This window comes from Arvicola amphibius, chromosome 4 (genome assembly GCF_903992535.2).
Source record: "Arvicola amphibius chromosome 4, mArvAmp1.2, whole genome shotgun sequence".
NCBI classification, from domain to species: Eukaryota; Metazoa; Chordata; class Mammalia; order Rodentia; family Cricetidae; genus Arvicola; species Arvicola amphibius.
This window is the reverse complement of record NC_052050.1, coordinates 149,591,695-149,617,863: the sequence shown is the minus strand read 5'-3', so window position 1 is coordinate 149,617,863 and position 26,169 is coordinate 149,591,695.

The window sequence follows — 26,169 nt, the reverse complement described above, 5'->3', positions numbered from 1 at the left end:
GTATACAGTATGTCCCATCACCTCCCTACACACCATCTTCCACCCTCTGTCCCACACTATCCCTTCCTACACACTATCTCCCATCTTCTCTCCATCATCCCTCATCTCCTCTCAATACACCACCTTCCATTGCTTTCCCACACCTCAACTCCTACACCATTCCCTAGCCCTTCCCCCACCACCTCCCACCCTCTCTCCACACCAGCTCATCCCCCCCTACACCATCTCCCACCTCTTCCCCATCCCTCCCCACATACTACCCCCATCCCCTCTTCATGCCATTCTCCCTCCCCTCTACCCACCCTTTGCTGGTCCTCTTCTTTCTCCCAAACAGCCCCATCTTCTACTTTCATAGCACATACATTTTACTTCCTTCTCATCTTCTCCCTTCCCTCCCTTTATACTTTTCCCCTTTCATGGCTCCCTTTCTCATATACCCTGAATCTAGATTCCGCATACGAGAGAAAATGTGTGTGGGATTTGTCTTCTTGAGCCTGTCTGAAAGTACTTAGCATGATAATCCACCCTATCCTTTGTCTTGTGTATGGCACTTCATTCATCTTTATAACTACATAGAATTCTATCCTCCATGCATACACATCCACTCATCTGTTGATGAACCTCTAGGCTGGTTCCTCATATTGCCTTAGGAACAATGAAATAATGACTCAAGGTAAACAAATATGTCTGTAATCTGCTGACCTGAAAATCTTCAGTTAAATCCCTGGGTGTGGTACAGGGCATGATTTTATCCATATTATACTTCTATTTTTAGTTTTTAAGTCCCCCTGTTTGTTTCCAGAGTGGCTGCCAGGCTTTATATTTCTTCCAGCAATGTTTAGGAGTTCCTCTTCCCTAGTCTCAACAGCTTTTCTTGTCAGTTAACTTCTTTCAAATTTTTTTTAGATTATTGTTTTATGTGTGTTTTATCTACATGCATGTGTATAGAAATCATGTGTGTGCTGGTGTCTGTGGTGGTCAGAATACATCAATGGATCTCCTAGAACTGGAGTTCAGGACGGTGATGGAACCACTATGTGGCTACTGGGAACTGAACCCAGGTCCTCTGCAAGAGCAACAAGTGTTCTGAACTGCTAAGCCCTCTCTCCAGCACTGTTCTTTACTTTCCTGAACAGGGGGGAAGTAGATTTTCAATGTAAGCAGTTTGGAGGTTTTCTGTATTTTGAAACCAGGTCTCATGTAGGCCAGGCTAGCCTCAAATTCTCTATGTAGCCAAGGATGACCTTGAACTTCCAATCCTCCTGTTTCTACCTCTCCATATTGCTGATGTACACCACCACACTGGGTTTATACAGTGCTGGGGATATAATTCAGAGCCTCATGTAGGCTCAGCCAGCACTTCAAGTGATCTATGTTCCCAGCCCCTAGTGTAACTTTAATTTACATTATAATTTATATTTATAAAAGGATGTTGCATGCTTTTTCAAATATTTATTGGCCATTTAAATTTCATCTTTCTTAGGGAATTTCATTCTTTCCAGGAAGCTAACTCACATTTAACTGTGATACTTTAAAATTGTACAAGTTTTTTATTGACGTCTGTCACCCACCCCATATATAATCTCTTAAGATGACAGGCAAACTCACAAGAAGGGTTTAATGAGTTTACCCCTTCTGTTCATGTCTGCAGAACCCAATATTCCTCTGACATGCTAATCAGAACCAGCAGTGCCCAACAGTAAATTTTCATCTCCCAGAGTTGGAAAGTTCATATTCTCTGAAAATGTTCAGTTCACTAGGCCATTTATTGATTGGTGATTTGTTTGGGGCTGTTATATTCTAGAATTCTATATAGATCCTAGAAGTTAATCTATTTAGCAGTTGTCTTCAAGCTGTGATGAAATGCCTAACAGGAAAGCAACCAAGGGGAGGAAGGATTTCTTTGATTTACACTTAGAAAGAGTATAGCACACAGTGGTGGTAGGTATAGCAGCCTACAGATATGGCTGCCTGCTCACAACTGGATGGGTCAAGAAGCAGAAGAAGAATGCTCATTGTCACCTGGTGTGGTGGTAAGAATGGCGGCCATAAACTCATAAACTTGAATGCTTAATTACCAGGGCCTGGTACTATTTGAAATTATTAGAAGGAATAGGGGGTGTGGCCTTGTTGGAAGAAGTGTGACTGGGGGTGGGCTTTGAGGTTCCAAAAGCCCATGCCAGGCCGGGCGGTGGTGGCGCACGCCTTTAATCCCAGCACTCGGGAGGCAGAGGCAGGCGGATCTCTGTGAGTTCGAGACCAGCCTGGTCCACAAGAGCTAGTTCCAGGACAGGCTCCAAAGCCACAGAGAAACCCTGTCTCGAAAAACCAAAAAAAAAAAAAAAAAAAAAAAAAAAGCCCATGCCAGGTCCAGATGCGCTCTCTCTCTCTCTCTCTCTCTCTCTCTCTCTCTCTCTCTCTCTCTCTCTCTCTCTCTCTCTCTCTCTCTCTCTCTCTCTCTCTCTCTCTCTCTCTCTCTCTCTCTCCTTGGAGATGAGGATATAGCTCTCAGTCCCATGTCTACATGCCTGCTGCAATGCTCCCTGGCATGATGATAATTGACTAGCCTCTAAAACTGTAAGCCAACCACCAATTAAATGTTTTCCTTTATAGGAGTTGTCTTGGTCATGGTGGCTCTTCTCAGCAATAGAACACCAACTAAGACACCTCATCTTCTGAGTTTTCCCCTTTTATGCAGTCTAGCAACCCAGTCCAGGAGCTGGTACTGCACACATGTAGGCCAAGTCTTCCTGCCTCAGCTAAATCTCAGAGATTCTCCAAACACTGTCAAATTTAAAGTGAAGATTATCCATCCCAATCTCACCTGTTATAAACCTGATACCCCCGCACATCACTCCTATATCATAACACACCACCCTTGGTCCTCAGAAGCTCATGGCCACCTTATAATGTGAAATACAGTTATCCCATCTACAAAAGTCCCCAGTCTTAACACTTGTAAAATTATCTAAAAGCCTATTCTCTTCTGAGACTTAGGGAGACTTTTAAACTGTGAGCCTCCTTGAAATACAAAAACTAGTCATGGATTGCTGACAGATAATGGCACAGGGTGAATACTCCCATTGCAAAATGAAAGAATCGTGGTACACAAGGAAAGACCAAAACCTGAAGCTCTCCGTACCTGATATTTGGGGCCAGATCAGGTATTTCTACCCCTCCAGCTCTGTTGTCATGGGTACATGTGACCTGTCTCTTGATTCAGATCCACCCTATCCCTTCAACTTTCCACATCAAGCATCCAGTGTTTCTGGTGTCTCCAATATCTAGTCTATGGATTTCAAGTTGGGCTTTACCTTTACAGCTTCACACAATGACTCTTTGCCTGGATTCCAACCTTGCTACATGTCTGTCCTCAAGAGCTTTCTAGAACTTAGGTGCAAGCAGTGACCATGCACCCCTCACTCTTGTGTCTACCATGCCTGCAAAGTCAGCATCTCACATACAATGCTTCCAAGTTTTACCGGCAGCTTAAGTTGTAGCCTGGTCCCTGGGACCACAGTCCCAAAAGCCTACGTCTACCTGCAAAAAGGAGCTTACAAAAATACTTGCAGTCAACCATTTTGGAGAAGGAAACTTCTGTGATGTCATTCTCAGTTACAAGTCCCTCATTTCAAATGAATTTGTGTTTCTACAAGATGGAACCTTATAGGAGTGAGGTTTCACCCTCAGAGACCCTTCCCATGATGCCCATGTGAAGTGCAAAATTTCTCCTTAATGTCCAATCTCTATAGAAACTCTAGCCAGCATGAGCCACCATCTTGCCTAGAGGACCTTAGTTCTCCTCACACAACTCTAGTTTTCCTAGAGATCTCCCTTCATCAAAAACAGCTTCCTTCAGTGGCACAAAACCCTACAACTAGCTGAAGAGCTACTGGCCTGTGTTGGGAACAGTAAGAGTCACCTCTGTTTAATGATGCGATCCCCTGCTAGCATGTCAACCACATGCCAAGGCAGGACTCACTCCTAAGACCAGAGAAACCCTGTCTTTTTTTTTTTTTTTTTTTTTTTTTGTTTTTCGAGACAGGGTTTCTCTGCAGCTTTAGAGCCTGTCCTGGAGCTAGCTCTTATAGACCAGGCTGGTCTCGAACTCACAGAGATCCGCCTGCCTCTGCCTCCCGAGTGCTGGGATTAAAGGCGTGCGCCACCACCGCCCGGCGAGAAACCCTGTCTTAAACACACACACACACACACACACACACACACACACCAAATTCAGGGTTTCTCATTTTCCCCGGTCTCTGCTTCATTCTTGCAGACATTGCTCTGGGGAAGGCATACTTAACTTGAGTCCTCTTCCTTCAAAAGCTGAGAAGATTTTTCAGTACTGAAGTAACAATCCCACAGAGCTTGTCCAAAAGAACCCAGCTATACTCATGATGGTGTCCTTACCGGAGCCTCCTGTGTCCTCAGTGCTGTTGGGCTGGGGTGACATACTGTACCCCGGTGATAGGATTCTTTACGAAGTTCTACATCAATTTCAATATTCTTACACATTTGGGATTATAAGCCTAAAGTCAATACCTGAAGAGAGCACTGAGAATCCTAACTGGATATTCTCAGAAGACATCTTCCTACTCCTCAAATATCGGGTAACAAAGCAAGTCTCTATTGCATAGGGACCTACAGAGAATGGGGTGTTGAAAAATACTCCATTGTACTACTGACTTTGTATCACCAAACTTTAGCTTTCCTGTGGTTTTCAGTTGTTGGGGTTCCTCATACTTCAACTATAAATCACCATTACCTTATTCCTATTAATGTGTTACCAAAATGTTCTGTTGGGTTGTTTGATTCCTCAATGTCGCGATGCCCATTAATTTGTTGGGCATAAATTTTTAAAGCCTGTGAATTTAAGTTGAAACAGGAAATTATATCCTCAAGCACTTGGAGGAAATCTGTCCCTGACTCCTTCCTCTGATGGACTAAGATTCCTCATTGCTGTTGCCAAATTCCTTTACACTGGAGGCTTTGGGAATGGAACAAACACCTATGCTGATATCTCCCCTGCCTACATAGTTGTGTGTGTGTGTGTGTGTGTGTAAATATGTATGTATGTATGTATATGTATGTGTGTGTGCATATATACATACACATTCACATATACACATACACATACGCATATACATATGAGTCCTCGGTTCAGCTCGTAGTCAAAGTGAGGTTATTGGTGGGGGTGCAAAACTTCAACTGGACCTGCAGCACAGAGATACAGTGACACAATGGGACATCTGAGAAACGAGGTTCTCAGAGACATTAGAGAGCTGCTTTAAACACGTGACCATCCATAGTTGGGAAATTCTGATGCAATCCGAATCTGCAGCTCCTATCAATGCTTCCCCACCTGATCTACATAAAGCAATTCTTCCACGCTGTCAGTGTTTGTATGCAGAATGATCTGCTTTTGTTCCCCGTGGGGCTTTTTGTTCATATTTACAGAACTCATCAGAACTGAGAGGTGAAAACACTGTTTTTTAATCCAGATATTTCTTTGAAGATCTGAATACTTCTGAAATGAAGATAAAAGACAGTTCTGAGTCCTGATTTGTGATGGTTAATCTTCATTGTTAGCTTGACTGGCTCTAAAATCACCATGGAAACACACCTCTAGGCCTGTCTGTGAGGAGTTTTTACATTAGATTAATTGATGTGAGAATATCCACCCGAAATGTGAATGGTGCCATCCCAAGGCCTAAGGGCCTGGACCGAATGAAAGGGAGGAGGCGAGTTGAGCACAGGCATTTGTCTCACGCTGCTTCCTGATGGTGGAAACTATGCAAAGAGTTGACCTCACGCTCTTGCTGCCGTGCAGTTCCCATTGTGATGAATGAACTGTGTCCTTGGCCTGTGAGCCAAAGCAAACGCTTTTCAGTTGGTTTTGCCAGGTATTTTGTCATGGCCACTGTAGTGAAATAATGGCATCCATTCCCTGAATACAAAGGTTTGTTTTTATCATTTATACTTAATAGAAATTCAACAGTTTCCTCCCTAGAATATTCCTTGCTACCCTCTGATCGAAGAGAATGGCTATGCTGCTTAGAAAATGAACCTTGAATTCAATTCTGGAAGTCTTGATGCTTCCTAACTTCAGATAAATCAGTGTTAGCACAACACACTTATAAAACTGCACAAGATTACTGTTTCCACAGGAGTTTTGCAGATGGCATGTTGGTGCCTAAAAATAACTTGATTGACCCTAGGGTCTGGAGCTTCTCGTAAAGATATCTTCAATGGGTCCTGATGTTCAACAGAAAAACCCAGCCAGGTGATGGTGATGCATGACTTTAATCCCAGCACTCAGGGAGGCAGAGGCAGGTGGAGCTCTGTGAGCTCGAGAGTGAGTTTCAGGACAGTCAGAGATACACAGAAAATGAGAGAGAGAGAGAGAGAGAGAGAGAGAGAGAGAGAGAGAGAGAGAGAGAGAGAGAGAGAGAGAGAGAGAGGAGGAAGAAGAAGAAGAAGAAGAAGAAGAAGAAGAAGAAGAAGAAGAAGAAGAAGAAGAAGAAGAAGAAGAAGAAGAAGAAGAAGAAGAACCAGAGCCAAAGACAACTCAGGGCAAAGAGTAAGCCATTAAGTGCTAAGTATTTCAGGTATTTAAATCTCCAACACCAGAAATATTTCACGTTTATTCATCTTTTCACCTATGATTAGAATGAGATGTGTGTCTGTCTGTGTGTGCACGAGCACATAGGTGTTCGTGATCTTTCTCTTTCCCCCTGGGTAACTTTAAGTGATGAGATAGGATCTGGTCAATAAAAATAATAATAAGAGCTGTGTGCTAGTTCTTATTTTACTCATGATCTGTGAAGATTAGGCAGCATTTGAAGTAAAAGCTGGCATTCAAATCACACCCACAGATACAGAATCAGCTGTAAAAAAAAAAAAAAAAGACATGCATATTTAATCATGAAAGAGCAGGATGAACCGTGATCCAATCTGTATGGCGCTTCTTAGCTTCCTGCAAATGGTGTCTGATCTTATGCTTTTACTTTGGACACCTACCAGATTTCAGTGGAGATACAGGCTGTGGCTACTCTTCCTAAGGGGCTAGGGCATTTAAGCTAAGTGCCAACGGGCCAGCAATGGAACACTATGCTGCAATGGTGACAAATCGAGCTAAGAAAGTATACAAGAATCACAGGCACTGCCCCCAGAGGATGCTATCACACATCCTCTCTGGGCACAGTGACGGCAGTATCCAAAGAAGCAATCTACCTTCCGTCAGACAGAAAGTCTCTAAGCCTCATTAAAATGAGATGGTGGCTCTCCAAAAGGCCTCATCATCCACAGCTCCCAATCTGCTGAAATATTCAGCAAGGCTAACAACTGGATGCCTGAAAGAATTAATAACAAGAGTGTGAAACTCTGTCTCCAGATGCAACTCCAACGAGGTTATATTGTGAAGAGTTAACGGTCGTGCTTGGACTCAAAGGCTAAAGTGCTAATCTTCATCTGCAAGATGGAACTGGCTTTTAACCTGCAGAACAACCAAAAACTCAGAAAGAGCCAGAATCAAGCATCCTTTATCAGATTTAACTTTCACATCTGCCCACACATCTATCAATATATCAATCCACCTATCCACCCTTTCCATCCTTCCATCCATCCGTATGTCCATCTACACTCATCTATTTGGCATCAAGTAAGGACCTATCCCTTCGTACACAAAACACTGTCTGACAAATAGTCTTTCTTGGGAACTGCAGCAACCCTCCATTGCCCTTTATAACTAGCCCATAAATTCTCAACCTGAAAATAATCCTCAGTGTCAGTCCATTGAGTCTAGAAATCTCCAGCTGGATCTTTATGATGATCTTTTTACTGCCTGGAAGGCTTTCTCTACTTCTCACCCCACCTGTTTGATCAGCTTCTGGTTCTCTTTCAAGAATGCATTTCCTGAAGCCTTCTTGCCCCATCCAAGGACACGACACTGTGTAAAATTCTCAACAACCACAAAACACAAACACTCCTGACAGTGACATAACTAGACCCCACAACACACACCGCTGCGCCGCTGTATTCTGTGTCCCACTGCTAACCATGAGATCTTGCCTAACGCCTATGTAGACATCGCCACAGAAGACACCAGGCATTGCATCATCATGTGGCCATTTCACATTCAGGATAATTTCCTGCCCTAACGAGGATTGTTTGCATCACCATTTTCTATTCATTCCCTTGTGTTTGAGCCATTTCAAGAAAGCCTGAGAAAATACTGAAATCCTATTCATTGTCTGACCTTATGTTTATTCACTAACCCAGTTTATCTCCCTCTCCCTCCCTCCTTCCCCCCTCTCTTTCTCCCTCTTCATTCCCCCTCCTCCTCCTTCTCATCCCATGGACCTATTCTTCTAGCAGTCTGAGCATAGAAAACTGGCAGAGGATGACCTAATTCCTTTAACAGTAACTGGCCAGAGTACATGCTCCACCCTCTGCTGTCAAGTCTTGAAGTCCTTATCGGGACTGGCGCTTCAGTCTAGCAAAGTCTACAAACCTAGGAGCTTCCAAGAGCTCAAAGGCAAGACTCAGTTCTACCTCACAGTCATACAAAATGCACGAGCCAATTACACTCTCGACCTCTAAAGCAGGAGGAGATGACAACCCAGAAGACAGCTAATTCTGCGGCCACCCTGACCTGAAGGTGAAGACTCATTTGCTCTTAGTCACTTGAGACATGTCCTGTTATGCCGCTGGAAGACCCAGCTCAAACAGCTCTCAGTGGAACAAATGTATGCTGTGCTCCCTCCCACACACTCTCAGACGCTGGGACTCATTTCTTCTGTCTGGCCTCCAGGTACCTCGGCACCAAGGCTGGAGATGGGGGTCAGACATCAGAGGAAGAAAAAAGTCAGCTTTACAGCTTCAGCTGCGTTCCTTTCTGCATGAGTTGAGAAAGGTTTTCTGATAAAACCCTCCTTGCTCACATGCAATCAGGAGGCATCCTATTTGGGAACAGCTGTGGCTAAGCCACCATCCATCCCAAAGGCAAAAAAACTCCTTCTTACAGGGAACAAGGGTACATAGAAGGGAATATGCTGGCAATAAATCTAAAAACCTGAGTAAAAGAAATATTTTTTAAAAAAGAAGAATCATATTGCCAAACCAGAATGTGTTTGTGAGTAAGAGAAGAGTGGTCAGGTCCTGTGCTCAGGCTGTGGATCCAGAACAGCCTGCCAGTATGGTGAAGACAACCATGCTGGATAAACACCCAGTGGGGGGGGGGGGGCCTGCCATCACTGTCGTCCCAGAAAGCCACACCAGAAAGTCTGCAGGTCAGACACAGGAAGATCATGAGGCTGACCAGCAATGTGACAGTCCTTCCTGGGAATTCCACGGTGGTGACTCTTTAGAACAGATGCACAGCCTGGCCTCCCAGCCCAGAGATACAACACAGAAACCACGGGCATCACATCTCTTCATTGAATTTGTCGAGGAAGAAATCGTGTGATCCATTTCTGATCAGTCAGCTTTCTGCCAATGTAGCAGGATTAATAAAAATCCAGGGACAGATATTGGGGTTCAACTGTTCAACCTGAAGACCAGAAAAGCAAAGCAGCCAGCCACTGGCTCTCAGTTCGAAAGTGACAATCCTGCCTCCAGGAATCTCAGAATGAGACCAAGCCTGGAACCTTTCTCTTCCTGCTTTATAGTCCTCTCTAGTACTGGGATTAAAAGCATGCACCACTACTCCCTGGTTTCTATGCAAACAAGAGTGACTACGGGGATTAAAGGTGTGGGCCACCGCTGCCTGGTCTGTAAGGCTGATCAGTGCAGCTGCTTTACTCTCGAATCTTCAGGCAAGCTTTATTTATTAAAATACAAACGAAATATCACTACATGCCAATTTTTCTATTTTTCCTAAGTAGTGAGTGTAGTCTTCTAAAGCACTGTCTGTCGAGTCCTATTCTTCTCAGATTGTCACATGATCCTGGAAGTTTCAGGGTGGCAAGAGTGTCATGCATCTGAGTAGCCCAAGCAGGAGAACCAGGTCTTGACCACACGAAGTGCCTGGAAGCATCTACTGTGACAAACTACATTAAATCAGAGTGTGGGGTTTGCCTAATATTCCCCTAACGATTCACACACTGATTTAACTTAAACGCTGAAGATAATGTAAATTAAAATCATGGAATAGACACAATGCTACTGTGTGCAATATTATTGTGTATGAAATGTATGGTGCTATACAAACTAGCACACGTTGTTAGATACACTAAGCTGTTATATAAACTCACCGTTGTGCCCCTTCAATGACAGAAGATGTCATACCAGACAAGAGACCTCCTGCAAGAAAGCAAGTTCCTTTCCCTAGGTTTCAGCACCCAATACACTGAGAGTAAAGTGGATTGAGGCCTTTTAAGGTTCCATGTAACAAGACAGTCATGCTCCTGCCTGGACACAAAGTCCATTCCCATCACAGTAGTGGGCACAAACCAATGCTATCAATTTGAATCCTTCATCTATAGCTTCAAATTCAAGGACATTCTGAAGTGAACATGAAATCAGTTGATCCTGCTTACCCAGTTTTCCTTAAATGCCATATTCTCATAAGATAAATCCCTCTTCTTCAATTTAATATCCTATTGAACATGGGAAAGAATGAGGAAAGAGAATTCTTTCATGCAAGCTCCTAGAAGGCATTTTAAAATGTGGGATCTGTGTGTGCTCAGGCATGCTCACAAACACCTGATGTTTGCATGTCAAATAAATGGAACTTGGATTATTTGCTCATTCAATAACTCACCTTATACGTATGAATAGAGTGGCTCATATTATTACTAGAGCCTCAGAAGTTCTCAGGTGACACAGCTCTTAGCTAGTAAAGACAACCTTGCTTCCATTGGCTAAAACTGTCTTTCTTACTCATTTAATTTTTATGCTAAAAACAAGCATTTTCCTTCAATTGCAAGATTTAACTTCTGATCACTACAAGACTTAATTCCCTAATCTTTTCCATACGTTCCTTAATTTGTAGTCAAATGTTCTCACCTGCAAGTGTGTAAAATTAGGATCCCAGTGGGCTGGACAGCAATAGGAGGGTGTTTCCCATGGTGGAACCTAAATGCAAGGTTTGCACGGGCTGTAGGAAGTGTCAGGGAAGGACCTTATGGCAATCCTGAACAGGCCACTCAAAGGCATACACAAGGGCTCAAGAGTGAAAGAGGCCCTTGGTCCTGAAGACAGAGATGCCAAGAAAACATCAAGGAATGCGACAAAGAACCTGTGAGGGAACACTGTCCAAGGCAGGGTGGGGATGAACAGGGCTCCGCCGCAATGTTCTCCCTTTCCCTGGTTTGTCAGATGTACAGTGATTTATTAAGACTACAAGGAGTTCTGATATATAAGAATTAAAGCTTGGGTTTTTTTAATCCAAAAATCATTTAAATTCAGTTTTCTTAATTAAATAAAACAGAAAGATGTGATAATATTGGACACTAATAAAATCTGTATTGTCTAATATGGGAGATGATTCCGACAACTATATCAATAAGATAGAATCAATCGTGACAAAATTATATTTAGTGGACAATTATCAAATGGATGATTGATTATTCACTGAATGTGTGCTATAACCCAATGCACTCAGGATGTGAGCACTAGGAATCAACCATTTCCAGCCAATGCTGGAACTACATTTGTCTTTCTTAAGATACAAAAAGAAAGTCAAGAGAATTCCATGAGTTTCGGTATGGACAACTTTCACGGGGCGAGGCTTTGCATAAGCAGAGAGCAGTGAGTCTGACGGTGGGAGCATTCAAGACCCATTCCTCAAAAAATGCCCCCCAAATGGCATAGCACTGTAAAGTGTCATGCCAGGGCACCTGGTCAAGCTCCCCTCCTCAATTCTACTCACAAAGTTAATCTCTAAAACTTTGGCACGTGTGTATTCCATGGTGCAAGGACCAGGCCAGGATGAGTAGCTCTAACCATGTCTGACTTAATAAGCCTGCAAGAATCCACTGACAACTGGAAAATATGAGGCAAAACAGAGTCAATAGAGGTAAATGAAAATCTAACAACCACAAAATTGCCATGTCTTATCCAATTTAGTAATCTAGGATCCTGGGAGAGACAGCTTTCAGAATATTTTCTTATTTATTATATTATCAACAGCTGGTACTATGGTGATTCTCTAAATGCAGACTCAGTGAACGGAGAGCTAAGAGCAAGAACAAGAATTGGCCATGGCCATGGCCATGGGGGTTCTATATGAACCAAGTTCATGCCTGCACTGTTATATGGGTGCCACCAACTGATGTGGGATTCCCTTCTGTATGCCGTGAACACCATTGGCTAATAAAGAAACTGCTCTGATCCTATAGCAGAGCAGGGCAGAACAGAGCTAGGCATGGAAAACTAAACTGAATGCTGGGAGAAAGTGGGCAGAGTCGTGAGAGAAGCCATGGAGCCTCCTACCTCACTATAAGAGTACTGAGCCCAAACGTGTGCACCACCACCTCCAGTCTTTGTGAGATTCAGGGTCCTGCACAGCAAATGCATTACCCACAGAGCCATTGTCTCCTGGGCTCATTCTCATCTATCCTGCAACACTGAACCAAGATGAGCATTGAGGATTTGGCTTTAGGTAAGAAGCAGAGGGAACTGAGGTGTATCTGCTGCAGGATGACATGTCACTAGGAAGCATGTGTCTAATTTGCATAGCTCTGCATTTGGCATGTGAACATAAGCTTGTGGGGATAGGAGTGAACAGGTTTCTCTATGCTAACAGCTAAAACAGATGGCTCTGGAGCCAATTTGTTTAGAATAAATTACTGATTCAATAAGTTGAATAATTTACACGTATAATTTTTTGTGAATCTTCCAGCTAAATAAGCTAGGCTTCAATGGCATTATTTGGGTGATGACTCTCATTAGAGAATGTAACTTGTTAGGGATCACCAGCTAAACAAATCTGCAAAGGCAACCGAGCAATGGTTTTGGTATATAGATGACGATGTGGGAACTCCTTGTGCTTTAGAATTGCCATGCATTACAAATGCCAAACCTAGTCCATCATCCCCATTTATCACACCCATCTCAAAGCATGGTCTAAACGTATTCACACTAGAAAGAAAAGGATCAAGCCAATTAAATTTTGTCTAATTATCATGTAGAGCTCACCCACACAACACATAAGTGTCCCAAAGAATGTTCTCTGTGTAAGAGACTCTACAACTTTCTCCCAAGTTTCACGCATTGTTTCTTTTTTTTTTTAAGGTTTTTATTTGGATATTTTTCTGTTTGCCCTTACCCATCAATGCAATTATCTACTCTTATGACTTTAAAAGTCATCCATTCATGTACTATATCCGTATCTGTATCTCAACATACACACCTTCCCCAGGCTCCATATTCCCGTATCAAGCTGCTCCCTGGAGATTTCTAGTTGCCTACTAGAGACCTCATCTCAAAAACTCTTCCCATGATAGCCTAGTCATCCTCAACATAAAAGCAGATGACAGCTGCAGATTTAGTTCTTGGAGCAACTCCGAGGCATCTATCTTCCCAACTATCCCATACATTCTAGAAGCCAGGCTTACTGGCTCTTTATCAAACATTCAGAATCTCACTTCTCCCCAGCCACATCTGTCCTGGTCTATTCACTATCATCTCTTGCATAAATCACTATCCTTACTTCTCATTTCATAGCAGAACTCTCTGTTCCTTCCCTTGCATGCAAGGAGTTCTCAGCACTGCCACCACATAAACTCTTCATCGTAGCATGTTCTTCTCTCACGGTAGCCTTCTACAAGGTCTGGACTCGTCTTACAGATGAGCATATAAAGACATCCAACTCTTTAATTAGTACCCTGGTCACCCTAGTACTGTCACCACCCTTCCATGCTGTACTCTAAGCTTTACCTACATCCTTCTACCCTTACCCACTATTCCCCAAGCACACGTCAAACTCTTGCTTGGCTTTTTTCCCTGAGTCATTCTATGCAATTCACAATGGATTATGCCCATTGTTTTTATCTGTATTCCCTGTAGAAAGTCACTTCCAGACATCTTTGACTGTTTTATTCGTTGGAGTGGAATGAAGCAATTGACAGACATAGGGATCTAGCACTTATTTGCTGAGCTACTGCGGGAAACGGGAAATATGTACACGTAACAGGAGCCTTGACAGCGCTGAGCCAGGAGATGCTAGACACTGAAAGATGTAGCTGGGGGTCATAGAAGCAGAGCTCTTAAGTGACAAAACAGCATTTGGAACTAAGGAAAATGAGAAAGGGGAGGCACAGAATAGACTGAAGTAAACAGCATGATGCTAGGTTGAGCACTTCTAGGAAGTCCTCAGGCTTAGCAGACCCCTCCCCTTTCACATGTGACTTTATAAAGTTCAATAGGCCCAGATGAGAAGCCCCTACCTCATTACCTTTCATCTAATTTGCCCCTGCCTATCAGAACATGCTCCTTCTCACGGGCTTCATAATTGAAATTTTACCTTGACTAGAATCAAAACTAAGAAACATCCAGTGACCTCAGATTTTGCTGTATGACAAATAGAGGGAGGTGCTGAATCAAGCCACAGCGGCAACGTCTTTCTAGCCCCTCACTTCCAGTGTTTGGCTAACTTTAAAAGATTGTTATATGGTTAGAGAGATGGTCAGCAATTAAGAGCACCGGCTGTTCTTTTAGAGGACCTGAGTTTGATTCCCAATGCTCTCATGGCAGCTCATAAATGTAGGAAACTCCAGGTGTAGGGGATCCAATGCCCTATTCTGGCTTCCCTGGAAACTAGGCACTCATGTGATGTATAGACAGACATGCTGGAAAAATACCTATACACAAAAACAATAAAAATTTAACAATAGGTAAAAAAAAATAAAAAAATAAAAATAAAGTTACCCAGCATCAGAGAATATGTAACAATGGCCCCTCTCTTTACCTGGGAAATTAACATTAAATGCCTGTCTTCACTCCAGTGGTTTTCTAAAGGAGAGAACAAAACCACATTCTGTTTGTGGTGCATGAGTCATCGTGGAAGAATAAAATCTCAGCATGAGCATATTAGGGAAATAATCAGAGGCAACATTCTCAATTGCAATGGCTATCCCTCTGTGTGACTCAGCACCCCATCAGAGAAAATTGCCTGTGCAAAAGGTTTTCTTCGATAAGAAATGAGCACATCCTATTCCCGAAAAGAATAATCCAGAATCTCTAGATCACATTTTCATTGCAAACATTCAAAATAACACTTTGGGCTGTGTGTTGTTGCTGCTATTGTTGATTTGCAAAGGGAAGTGCCCCCAAAGGTGGAGCTGAGGAGATCACTCTCTGAGTAGTGTCTTTGGTTCACAAGCATGAGGAAGTGGGTTTAGAGCCACAGTGCCCACATAAAAGACGTGTGTCACAGAGTGTGGTTGTAACTGCACTGCCAAAGGCGGAAACACAGAAGTACTACTTCAACTTGTACTACAACCCAGAACTCCCTGGCCAGACAGCCCAGCCAGAATAACTCCAGGTTCAGTAACAGATCCTGCCTCAAAATATTATATGAGCATAACAGAGGAAGACACTCGAAGTCAACCTTGGGCCTACGCACATGTACACACAGGCAGGTACACACACACCATGTGAATGGCACTAAAAGACTCTTGGATTGCGCACCAAAGACACCACAATGAACAATTAATTGAGCCTGTGACAGGTCACATAGCTCTATAGTAGCAGACACAGGATTCTACACTATCTAGCTCCCCTGCTCTTCCTCTGTTATAGACTTGGTCACTTCTTTTTAAAGGAAGACTTGAATTCCTATCTATCATTATATTTTATGTGTATTGAGGTGTGTGATATGATTTAAAAGATTTTCTTGACAGGACACATAAAATGCTATCTGCATTGATCAAAAACTATTATATTCTGCTAAAATTTATCTTGGGTAAAATGGAAGAGGAGAACAAAAGTCCTTTGGTGAATATCTTTATTTCAGTTTTATAGGCTTTGTTGAATGGATTCTGCATTTGATCATTCCATAATGGCCTCTCCTGAGAACCAAGCATCTTGAACGTGAAATTTAAGGACCTCTTCAAACATAACTCATTCTTGTCCTTTACTCCAGACTAGTGATTCTGAAAATACATTCTAAGAACCAAGGTTCTTCCTTCTAGACTGTGATTTTGAATTAAAATAAACTTGGGGAATGTAATATGCAACATCCTTCCTGTTGAAAATAGGTAATCCACAATATATGAGAGTTCTGGTTAGTGCTCTAATATGTTTTGAAGATCAGGAAAAGCATCTAATAGGTTTTGAAATGTTTCCAAATTTATTAGATCAGTTAATAATCCTATCGGGCACACTTGGGAAAATTGCTCTCAAGACAGTGTTTATGATCGTTCTTTCTAGAAATGCAAATATGCTAAGTGGGAGGAGAAGTGCTGTATTTATAGCACAGTAGGGAAAAGACAGGAAGGTTGGGTGGGATTCAGCAAAGGGAACAGTGCAGGTGGGCATGTTGCAAGTTTGTGATGCAGTGGCCACATCCAGTGACCCTGCATTTAGTTAGAACCTGGCCATGCTGATCATTCAGAAGCCGTGAAACAGTCCCTTGATCCCCACTGGAGACATGGCCTAGCAGAGCTGGGCAGAATCTGAGAATTCACATACTATTATTAATTTTTAGTGTGTGTGTATGTGTGTGCCTGCATCTCAATACACAGGTACGAGTGCAGCTGGCCCAGAGGCCAGAAGGAGCAGATCCCTCTGGAGCTGGAGTGACAGACAGTTATGTGCCACCTGCCATGGGTGTGAGAAATGGAACTTGCATCCTCTGCAAGAGCGGAACATATACTTAAACACCGAACCATCTCTCAAGCCCTGTGAATCCACATTCTTAGCAAGCTCTCAGATGATTGTTATGATTGATTATTATTATTATTGATTGTTATGCTGATCATAATGATGCAGATGGTGATAGTGATGATGATGATGATGATGGTGATGATGCAGATGATAGTGATGATAGTGAAGATGATGATGGTGATGGTGATAGTGATGATGGTGCTAGTGATGGATGCAGATGATAGTGATGATGATGGTGATAGTGATGATGATTATGATGATGATGATGATGATGATGATGATAGAGATGATGGTGATAGTGATGATGATAATAGAGATGATCATGATAGTGATGATGATGATAGTGATGATGATAGTGATGATGGTAGTGATGATGATGATGGTGGTGGATGCAGATGATAGTGAAGATGATGATGATGGTGATGATAGTGATGATGATGATGATGATGATAGTGATGATGGTAGTGATGATGATGATGATGATAGTGATGATGATGGTGATAGTGATGATGATAATAGAGATGATGATGATAGTGATGATGATAATAGAGATGATGATGATAGTGATGATGATGGTGGTGGATGCAGATGATAGTGATGATGACAGTGGTGGTGGTCAGTGATGACACTCTTCACCCCACAATTGGAGTATTAGGACCCTGCCACACACAATTCAGCCCTGACAAACACACAAAAGACAGCATTGTTTTGCCTTAGAGAGGATTAAATTGAGACATGATCCTACCTCCCATCCTATAGTAAAAGCCAATGTGAACACAAAGAAAATAGGCCCACAGGATTTGGGAAAAAAATCCTAATAATTAAATAGAATGCATGTTGTATGTGATATGCTAATACTTCAGTAGTGCTTGCTGGAGTAGTCTCACACAAACCAGCCCTGGATTCTACTAAAGGTCTCATGAGGGAATCATTAACTGTCCCTCTCTTGCTCCCAAAAGAAAACAAAAGTCAGAAAAGATCATACATATAAATATAAGCAATGCATTCATAAACATGTGCACAAATACACACATGCACATGCATGTACACACACATGCACGTATGCACCCACACATTTGGGTGTGTGTGCGCACGCGCACACACACACACATATTCACACACACCAAAACACTCAAGGAATATCACAGAGGTTGGAGAAAACCAAGACAAAACAGTATCTTCTAGACCTTATGAGTTCCTATATAAGACCGAGTCACTCAGCAACTCACCATGAAGGAGGAGGGGCTGAGAAGTCCCCACCCCTAGCTGAGGGGCTACTGGTAGATAACAGCTTCCAGAAGGAGAAAATCAGTTTTCTTAGGGGCATCATACCCCAGTGGATTATAGAAGGGAACGGCGGGCTGTATCCCGCCACCCGGCTAGCTTTACCCAAAATAATTACACAGAAACTGTATTCATTTAAATACTGCCCGGCCCCTGGCCCATTATCTGTAGCTTCTTATTGGTTGATTCTCATATCTTCCTTTAACCCATATTTAGTAATCCGTGTAGCACCACGAGGTGTGGCTTACCAGGAGAGATCTTAACCTGCGTCCATCTCAGAGAGGAGAATCATGGCGACTGCCTGCAGTGTCTCCCCACTGCCTGCTACCCCTTTTCCCACAATTCTGTTCTGTCTACTCCGCCTACCTAATTTTCTGTCTCTTAAAGGGCCAAGGCAGTTTTCTTTATTAATTAACCAATGAAAGTAACATAGACAGATAACTTTCCTCCATCAGTGGATGGTCCACACCTATGAATATGCAAGCAGCACAAAGGGGAAGACATGAGCTGGGAAAGCTAGTGGTAAATAGACTCCAGAAGAGTTATACAAAAATGTGGGAGGGGCAGGATAAAAATACATCATGGGGCAGGTAAGAGACCTGCCTTCAGTCTGCAACACCACCACCATGGCCACCCACTGGATTCTGTTCTGCCAATACCCACTCTGCCACCAAACCCCACCCACTTCCTCATCCTCTCTATGGCCAGCCCTTTCCTACAACTCAATCAAATCAGACTTCATGGGTGCAGTTCCAGCCCACAACAGTCCAAAGAACAGGAGGAGAGGCTGGATTTAGGCACCCCAACCCCACAAACTGCAGCTGAGACACCTTACTGGAACTGAAGACCTGCTTCACAATTGAGCCCTTAGCTGTTCAGGTCAGAAGATAATAAACAAACAAATAAGAAAGCAAGTAAACACCCATCCAACAAAAACAAACATGAGAATCAACACACATACTGCTCCAGTGGTCGGACACTTAAAAGAAATCCCACACTAGCTTATAATTGAGAAATAGATAGTCATTTATGAAAGGGTAAACTCACAAATCAGAATTCTCTGCTTGACCGGTTGAATCACTCCATCCAAAGGAGCAGCCAGCCGGGAATGGAATGGAGCAAGGGGAACTAGAGATAAAGGTGTGCACACAGGCTCAGCTTTCCTGTAAATAGTAAGAGAGGCCATGCCCCAGTAGGCTGGCAAATACAAGTTGTAATACTACAGCACAGACCTATAATCAGATGAGTGAATGCTTATGTAAGAATATATTCAATAACAGGAAGGACAATATGTCACCACCACAACACAATGATCCTATGATAGCATGGCCTGAACATCCCAATGCAGCGGAAGTGTAAGAAAATAACATTAAAAATAACTTTATGAAAATGATAGTCTCTTAAAGAAGAAATGGAAAATTCACTTAAAGAAATGAGGAAAAGACAAACTGGAAGAAATCAATAAATTCCTTAAAGAAAGCCAAGAAAAAAGAAAAACAGGTAAAGAAACAGTTCAAGACTTGAAAATTGAAACAGAAGCAAGGGGAAAACACAAACCAAGGGAATTATTAAAATGGAAAACCTGGGGAAGTGAATAAGAGTTACAGATGCAGGCATTGCCAACAGAATACTAGACATGGAAGAAAGAATCTAGAGTTTTGAAGATACAATGGTCAAGGCAAATGTTAACTTCAAAAGATCCCTAACAAAATAACATCCAGGAAATCTGGGACTCAATAATAAGACCAAGCCTAAGAATAACAACAATAGAAGAAGGAGAAGAATCCCAGCTCAAAGGCACAGAAAATACACTCAACAAAATCAAAGAAGAAAACTTTTCCCTTACCACAAAACAATCAAAACACTAAACATATATAAAAAAAAAGAAAGAATATTAAAAGCTGCAAGGAAAAAGGCCAAGTAACCTATAAAGGCAGACCTATCGGAATTACACCTGACTTCTCAATGGAGACTCTAAAAGCCAGAAAGTTCTGGACAGACATTTTGCAGACACTAAGAGACTGTATGGATGCCAGCCCAGACTACTATACCCAACAAACTTTCTGCAGCGCACAACGCCTGTCTGCGCTCTATACGCTACCATACAGTTTGTGAGCTTCGGACAAGGGGCTGGAGGTTGAAACACACAAAGACTTACACACAGAGACAGAGAGACAAGGACACGGACCACTAGACACTGGTAAGAAGCCCTTTATTCAATAGCACCATGGAGGCTTATATACCCAACAGTCAGGTGAGCCAACAGGTGAAAACCTTATCCTCTGATCCTCAAGGCAAGGCAACTCATGCTCATGAAGCAGAGCTGGTAAACAACTTTGACACAGCTTTCAGTAACTCAAATCAGAAGGAAAGTAAAGGTCACTATCATGAAAGAGCAGCTGGAGGCCAGGACTCCAAATGGTCCTAACAACTTTCAATCACCATAGATAGAGAAAACAAGATATTCCACAACAAAACCAGATTTAAACAATATCTACCCACAAATCCAGCCCTACAGGAAGTACTAGAAGGAAAACTACAACCTAAGGAAGTTAGCTGCACCCACAAAAACACAGGCAATAGATAATCTCACACCAGAAAAACCTAAAGAAGGGAAACACACACACACACACACACACACACAAAACCACCACCACCAAAACCAAAAAAGTAATAGGAATTGACAACCACTAGTCTTTAATATCTTTTAATATCAATGAACTTGATTTGCCAATAAAAGAACACAGGCTAAGAGAATGGATAATAAAAAGGAGCCATCCTTCTACTTCATACAAGAAACACACCCCAACTTCGAAGACAGACATTGCCTCAGAATAAAATTTAAGAAGAGATTTTGCAATCAAATGGATTTAAGAAAAAAGCTGGTTTAGCTATCCTAATATCTAACAAAATAGACTTCATATTAAAAATAATCAAAAGAGAGAAGGACATTTTATATTCATCAAAGAAAAATCCATCAGGATGAAGTCTCAATTATGAACATCTATGCCCCCAATACAAGGGCACCCACATGTGTAAAAGAAGCATTACAGATGCTTAAATCATACATTAAATCCCACGCATTACCTGTGGAAGAATGCAACACCCACTCCACTCTCACCAATAGACAGGTCTTCCAGACAAAAGCTAAATAGAGAAACAACAGAACTAACAGATTTTTGCCTCAAATGTGCTTAACAGATATCTATAGAACATTTCATCAAAACCAAAAAGAGTATACCTTCTCAGCAATGCACGGATCCTTTGAAAATTGACCATATACTCAGCCACAAAGCAAATAACAACAAATGCCAAAATATTGGAATAATCCCCTGTATCTTATCAGATCACCATGGATTAAAATTAGAATTCAATAGCAAGAGAAGCTACAGAAAGCCTACAAACTCATGGAAACTGAACAACTCTCAAATGAATCACCAATGTATCAAGGAAGAAATAAAGAAAGGAATTAAAGACTCCCTAGAATTCAGTGAAAATGAAAGCACAACATACCCAAACTTATGGGACACAATGAAAGCAGTACTAAGGGGAAAGTTCACAAAACTAAGCACCTAAATAAAAAGTAGGGAGAAATCTCATGCAAGCAAGTTGAAAGCACACCTGAAATCTCTAGAACAAAAAGAAGGAAACTCGGGAGTAGTAGACAACATTAAATAAACTCAGGGCTGAAATAAATAAACTAGAAACAAAGAGAACAATACAAAGAATCAATGAAACAAACAGTTGATTCTTTGGTAAAATTAACAAGATAGACAATCCTTATCAAAGTAATTAAAAGGCAGAGAGAGAATATCAAAATTAGCAAAATCGGAAATGAAAAGGGAGATATAACAACAGACACTGAGGAAATCCAAAGAATTATTAGGTCATAATTCAAAAACCCTGTACTCTGCAAAATTGGAAAACCTAAAAGAAATGAATAGCTTTCTTCATAGGTACCATATACCAAAATTAAATCCAGACCAGATAAACTATTTAAATAAAGCTATAACCCCTAAAAAAAGAGAAGCAGTCATCAAAAGTCTCACAAGCAGTAACATCCCAGGGTCAGATGGTTTCAGTGCAGAATTCTATCAGACTTTCAAAGAAGAGCCAATACTAATACTCTTCAAATTTTTCCACACAAATAGAAACAGAAGGAACATTGTCAAACTCTTTTTATGAGGCTACAGTCACCCTGATATCCAAACCACACAAAATTACAGATCATTTTCCCTCATGAACATTGATGTAAAAATACTCAATAAAATATTGGCAAATTGAATCCAAGAAAACATCAAAAAGATCATCCACCATGATCAAGTAAGCTTCGTGCCAAAGATGCAGGGATGGTCCAAAAATATAAAAATCTGTCAAAAGAATCCATCATATAAACAAAGCAAAAGAAAAAAACACATGTTCATCTCATTAGATGCTGAAAAAGTCTTTGATAAAACCCAACACCCCTTCATGATAAAGATCAGGGGTAAGAGAAACATACTCAAACATAATAAAAGCAACATAAAGCGCACCACAGCCAGTATCAAATTAAATGGAGAGAGGTTCAAAGCAATTCTACTAAAATCAGGAAAAAGGCAAGGGTTCCACTCTTTCCATATTTATTCAATAAAATACTCGAAGTTCTAGCTAGAGTGATAAGACAAAAAAAAAAGAAAAGAAAAGAAGAAGAAACCAAGGGGATATAAATTGGAAAGGAAGAAGTCAAACTTTCCCTATTTGAAGATGTTATGATAATGTACATAAATGACCCCAAAAATTCTACCAGGGAACTCTTGCAGCTGTAAAACACCTTTGGTGATGTGGCAAGATACAAGATTAACTCAAAAAAAAAATCAGTAGCTCTTTTATATACAAATGATAAATGGGCTAAGAAAGAAATCAGGGAAATAATACCCTTTACCACAGTCACAAATAATATAAAAGTCATGGGGAAACACTAGCCAAACAAGTGAAAGACCCGTATGACAAGAACTTTAAGTCGGGAAACACTAGCCAAACAAGTGAAAGACCTGTATGACAAGAACTTTGAAGGAAGAAACTGAAGAGGATATCAGAAAATGGAAAGATTTTCCATTCTCATTGATCAGTAGAATCAACTTAGTAAAAATGGCAATCTTACCAAAAGTCATCTACATATTCAATTCAATCCCCATCAACATTCCAACACAATTTTTCACAGACCTCAAAATAACAATATTCAACTTCATATGGAAAAACAAAAAAGCTCAGGCGAGCTAAAACAATCCTGTACAATAAAGTAGCTTCTGGAGATATCACCATCCCTGATTGCAAGCTCTACTACAGAGCTATAGTAATAAAAACAGTATGGTATTGGCATAAAATCAGACACGTGGATCAATGGAATCAAATCAAAGACCTTGAGGTAAATTCACACACCTATGAACACCTGGTTTTGGACAAAGAAACCGAAATGGTACAATAGAGAAAAAAAGCATCTTCAACAAATGGTGCTGGCAAAACTGAATGTCAGCATATAGAAGAATGCAAATAGATCCGTATAAATTGCCGTACACAAAACTCAAATCTGAGTGGATCAAAGACCTTAACATAAATGCAGGTACACTGAACCTGATAGAAGAGATAGTGGGAAGTAGCCTCGAATACACTGGTATAGGAGACAAGTTCCTGAACAGAACGCCAGTAATACAGACAGAGATTGACACTAATAAATAGTACCTCATGAAACTGACAAGCTTCTTGAAGACAAAGGATGTTGTCAATAAGACAAAACAGGAGCCTACAGAATGGGAAAATATCTTCACCAATCCTACATCTGACAGAGTGCTGATCTCAAAACTATATAAAGAACTCAAGATACTAGACATCAAAATACCGAATAATCCAATTTTAAAATGGGGTACTGATTTAAAATGAGAATTCTCAAGAGAAGAATCTCAAATAGCTGAAATACACTCAAAGAATTCTTCAACATTCTTAGCCATTAGGGAAATGCAAATCAAAAGGACCCTGAGATATCATCTTACACCTCTCAGAATGGCTAAGATCAAAAACACTAATAACAGCTTTTGATGGAGAGGATGTGGAGTAGGGGAACACTCCTTCATGCTAGTAAGAGTGCAAACTTGTACAGCCACTTTGGAAATCAGTGTGGCTGTTTCTTAGAAAATTGGGAATCAATCTACCTCAAGACCCAGCAATACCACTCTTGGGCATATACCCAAATGATGCTCAATTATACCGCAAGGACACTTGCTCAACTATGTTCATAGCATCATTATTTGTAATAGCCAGAACCTTGAAATACCCTAGATGCTTCTCAACTGAATAATAGATAAAGAAAATGTGTTAAATTTACACATGGAGAACTACTCACCTGCAAAAAAAAAAAAAAACAATGACATCATAAAATTTGCAGGGAAATGGATGGAACTAGAAAAAAATCATCCTGAGTAAGGTAACCAAGACCCAGAAAGATAAACATGGTATGTACTCATTCATAAATGGATATTAGCTCTTAAGTAAAGGATAACCATGCCACAATCCACAGCCCCAGAGAGGTTAGGTAACAAGAGGAGCTCAAGTGCTCTTCCTGGGAAAGGGAAATAGAGATTTCCTGGGTAAATGGGGGTCAGGGGAAGGGGAACATGAGGGACCAGTTTGGGTAGGTTGGGGAGTGGTTGGAGGTGTAGAGTAATGAAAGAGATGTCTTGATTGGGTGGGGGAACATTTCAGGGTTGGGGTAAAATCTGTTGCCAGGGAAACGTGCACGATTACACAAGGATGACCCCAGCTAAAACTCCTAGCAAGACTGGAGAGGGTGCCTGATCTGGCTCTCTCCTATAACCAGATTGGTGACTACCATAATTGTCATCAGAGAGCTCTTATCCAGCAACTAATGGAAACAGATGCAGAGATCCACAGCCAAGCACTGGGCTGACCTCCTGGAATCCTGTTGAAGAAAAGGAGAAAGGATTACATTAACCAAGGGGGTCAAGGTCATTACAACAGAACCCACTAACCTGGGCTCATAGAATCTCACAAGTTCTGGAGTCTGTATGGGACCTACTCCTACATTCGTGTTGACAGTTGCCTAGCTTGGTCTATTTGTGGGACTCCTAGAAGTAGGATCACGACCTGTCCCTAATTCTTGGGCTGGTTTTTAGGAAACTATTCCTCATTCAGTCATAATACAAAGTTAGGAGCTTAGTACTACCTCAACTTGATACGCCATGCTTTGTTGATACCCATGGGAGGCCTGCCCCTTTCTGAACAGAAACAGGAAGAGTGGATGGGGGTGGCATACATGAGGCAGGGAGTAGGGAACAGGAGGAGTAGGGGGAGGGAAAACTGTGGTAGGGATGTAAAATAAATGAAAAAATAATTAATAAGAAGAAAAACACATCATGGGTTTTCTGAGAAGCAGGATATTCATATAGTTTCAAATACATTTTATTAACATACTAGTTAATATGAAAAGAGTTTATTAATTATAATGAAAACTCTGAGGCATCATCTTAGCCATGGTGATAGTGATTATCTCCAAAAACTGAGCCTGCAAACCCACTGATGTAATGCTCAAAGTCAGACTTCCAGGTGTCCCTGCCCAGTAAATAACCTGGATTCAATATGGGGAAACATCACACAAACCCTAAACCGAGGGACATTCCATAAGGGGCCAGAGATGATCATCAAACATGTCAAGTTATAGAGGCCTTGGGACACAGCTGTCAGTCAAGTGTTTGCTTTGCAAGCATGAGAGCTAAGTTTAATTCCTTGGAAAGCTCTTTAAAAGTCTACCATACAGACAAATCCCCAGCATGGAGGAAGTGAGTGTGCACAAAGCCCCAAAACGTTATTCATAGGTTGAGAGGGAAAATCAGTTTTCAATGAAGTGATACTGAGTATATCAAGCACACTGCAGGGCAAGCCCAATGCATGGAGTAGTTGGCCAGCACAAATAAGAGTCCATATTTGTTTAGGGGTTGGTTTTGTTTGTTTTAAGAGAGAAAGAACACTAAACTAGATAGGTGTGGGGGGGTAGAATATGATCAC